The sequence below is a fragment of the Myotis davidii genome, unplaced genomic scaffold, assembly GCF_000327345.1.
Source record: "Myotis davidii unplaced genomic scaffold, ASM32734v1 scaffold164, whole genome shotgun sequence".
Classification (NCBI taxonomy): Eukaryota; Metazoa; Chordata; class Mammalia; order Chiroptera; family Vespertilionidae; genus Myotis; species Myotis davidii.
Genome location: NW_006296417.1, coordinates 1,382,172 through 1,385,610, shown reverse-complemented (window position 1 = coordinate 1,385,610; position 3,439 = coordinate 1,382,172). Strand labels below are relative to the sequence as shown.

The following is a 3,439-nucleotide window of genomic DNA, read 5'->3' as shown; positions in this document are numbered from 1 at the left end:
CCGGAGCTCCCGGGTGTCCGGGCTGGTCCCAGCATGGCCCTGGCAGCCCAGCCTCGGCCACGAAGCGGGGGACAGAGCCTGACGCGTGGACTACCCAGTCTGTCAGCGTTCATCGGCAGCAGCAGGGTCACTGCTCGGCTGCCCGACCCTGCAGGCAGGGCCCCCCCTCCTCCCACTGTGTGTCCTCACGGGCAGGGGTAGCAGTCCCCCCCCCTCTCACCACAAGCGGCACAGACACTCATTCCAACCTTGGAGTTCCGTCTCCACTGCCAATCCCGGGAAGCTGAACCGGGTTCCGGCCCCGCTGGCATCCCGCGATCTGGTCCTCTTCGCGGGCGGCAGCGGGTCCAAACTGACGTCAACTATTTGGGGCAGGAAATACCTTCCTCCCAGGCGCGAACGTCATGGCTTTGAAATGACACAGCTACGGACACGCTTCCAAAACCTTACGCCACCTCCGTAGACTCTCGGAAATGTAAATACAGCGGAGCCGCATAAACAGAAAACAGCGAAGGCTTGAGCCGGGGGTCTCTGCAGCTCCAAGCAGCGCACCCGGCTTGCCCAGCCTTCCGAAATGAGACGCAGAGAGAGTAGACACCACAGGCCCACACCTGTGCCCACTGGCGAGCACAGAGGGTGGGGGGCAGGTTTACTCTTCACACCCCTAAACAATGAAGGGAGGATCCAGTGTCACTGTTTCCCTCCTTCAAATGTCTGTCGACTCCTCGCCGGTTTAGCTCAATGGGTAGAGCGTCAGCCCACGGACTGAAGGGTCCTGGGCTCGATTCCGGTCAAGGGCAGGTACCTCGGTTGCAGGCTCGATCCCCAGTCCTGGTGGGGGCGCATGCAGGAGGCAACCAGTCAATGTGTCTCTCTCACAGCGATGTTTCCCTCTCTCTGTCTCTCCCCCGCCCTTCCACTCTCTCGATGAATCAATGGAAAAATATCCCCGGGTGAGGATTAACATTAACAACAACAACAACAAAACAGCCCAGGAGACAGGCAGCACGGAGGAGTCCACACAGCAGGAGCAGGCCTGTGTCTCCCGCCCCTGTTCCCCGAGCCATTGCGGGGACGTTAGATGTGGCAGGATTTCCTTGATACTCAACATCGTTCCATAAAGTTTTATTGACTCTCCATTTGTCTATTTACCCTCTGTGGTTGCTTTCTCGCTGAGTAGGTGCAACAGAGACCTGGGGCCCCGCAATCCCTAAAATAGTTACTATTCGGCCTTTTACAGATGAAGTGGGCCACCCCCGCTCTACCTGGTTCTATGGCCACCATGATTTATCTGCATGGCATTGCCCGTCTCCCACGCCTTGTCCTGACACATGCCACGCACACGTGCACACATACATGCACACGCCAGGTCTCCACCTCCCAGTGCTTCCACCACGGTCAAGAGGGACTGTCAGGTGCCCACCCACCTGGGCCGTCTCAAGCGCGGAGCGCCATGCACCCTTGGTCAGCCTACTCCCTGCTTCTTTCCCTTCTCCGTGCGTCCAGACCACCTTGCAAACCAAGTCCCCAGGCTGTCCGTCCCCTCCTGCCTCCGGCCAGAGTGCACTTAAGGAAGGAGGGCCCAGCATCCAGCTCACAGGGACGGGAGGAACAGGACAGACTAAACAACAGAATCTCTGGTCTAAGAGGTCCACTCGCCGCTGGCAGGGCCCAGCTCAGCCTGTTGGCCCTGTTCCTTTATCTAAAGCACAGCGCCCTCACATGGCGCCGGAGGGAAGGGCAGCCCCGAAAGCCTGGAGGACTGACATGAACTCTCATGGCTCAGATGCCATGGGTACAGGGCCCAGTGATTGCTCGCTCGCTCGCTCGCTCGGTGGGGATTTAAACCGACACGATCCAGATTTCCACCCCCGGCTCCTCCGCAGATAGCTAGCTACTCGCTGGAAACTTTACACCGAGAAGTCTAAACTCTGACCTCTACAGAAACTCACTAAACCGCAGCAAATGGGATTCAGATGTTTCCATGTACAGTACAGGGATGTGACCTAGACTTTAAACACTTTGGCAACAACAGCAAAAATGATGTGGGCCTTCCAGTCCCTCCCAGAACGTGATCCGGCCCTGACCCCAGGCCTACCGCGACCGGGGCCTTTCTCGCTCCGACTTAACCCTCCTCGCCCACAGCCCGCGTTCTCTGCCCCCTCCGCCTACGGTCCATTTTCCTGGTTGAACCCAAGAAATCAATTTCTCCTGGCTGAGTAAAAGGAGATCACATTCAGAACAGGACACAGAAACATCCAGACTGGGGCACTGGCGAATGCCAGTCCTAGGACATTCCCCCCGCTCCAGGGTCTCTTACATTGCTCAGAAGAAAACAGAATTTTCATAGGAACCTGGACCCCAGGCTGCCCGGCTTTGTGGCAGCGTGAGGAAGGGCGAGGAAATTCTAGAAGCTGCAACCAGATAAGCTCGAGGTGGGGGAAGCAGCTCCTTGTGCCTGGGAAGGGCAGCACGCAACGATGTCAAAAACTGCTTCCCCACCCAGCCCGTGCGGCGCAGTGACTGAGCATCAACCTATGAACTGTTCGATTCCTGGTCAGGGCACATGCCCGGGTTGCGGGCTCCATCCCCAGTAGGGGGCGTGCAGGAGGCAGGCAATTGATGAGTCTCATCATTGATGTTTCTCTCTCTCTCTCTCCCTTCCTCTCAAAGCCCATAAAAAATATATTTAAAAAAATAAATAAAAACAAGAAACTGCTTCCCATGCAGCCAGGCATGGCAACAGACAGAGAAGCAGCTGTGTGGTTCATGCCCTGAGCCTCTGCCAGGCTTGCTGGGGGCAGCCCATCTGCCAGCCACGTGCACTCCTCGGGCACCGAGAGCTGAGAAGCACTTGGCTGGGCACCTGAGTGACCCCTGGGTGTCCAGGCAGGTGCACCAGAACCTCCCCTCCCCTTGGCGGACTGGTGCCTCCTGTGCAGCGGGGCGGCGTCTTGTGGACAGAGGAAGAGCTATGGCCACAGGAGACAGGGAGAATCTTATGTTTAAGGTCAGCACTCCTCGGGCCTGGCGCAGGGTGGATGCCCCACAAACGCCCACTTGTCGTGAACCAGGGTAGGAGCACCCTCTCCCTCCTGGTTCACAACTAATCAGTGGGTTAGTGGCCCGCCCAGGAGCCCCCAGACTCTCTCTTCCGTGCACAGAGGTCTCAAAGGGACAGAAGGGAGGGGAACGAGTGCCCACCACCCCATCCCCACAGCCAACAAGAGGCGAGATGGACTCCAGCAGCTGTGCCCCATGGAGTGCACACGTGCAGATAGCGCACTCGCTACACCTGGGCCAAGCGCGCCTCTCGGTCTGGGGCCTGACAGGTACTGCCAGGCGGGCTGAGACGCATCCCCCCTATGTCTGCGGTAGAGCAGCCCCACCCCGCCCGAACCCCAGCCCTCCTGGGGGACCACCCCCTGTGCCTCGACAG

General features: G+C 58.6%; 1 protein-coding gene across 1 annotated transcript in view; it reads right to left on the bottom strand.

Moving 5' to 3' along the window:
- Positions 1–3,439, bottom strand: part of ADAMTS17 (ADAM metallopeptidase with thrombospondin type 1 motif 17) — an 86,058-nt gene that overhangs the window by 81,888 nt on the left and 731 nt on the right. The gene's annotated exons all lie outside the window — the stretch shown is intronic.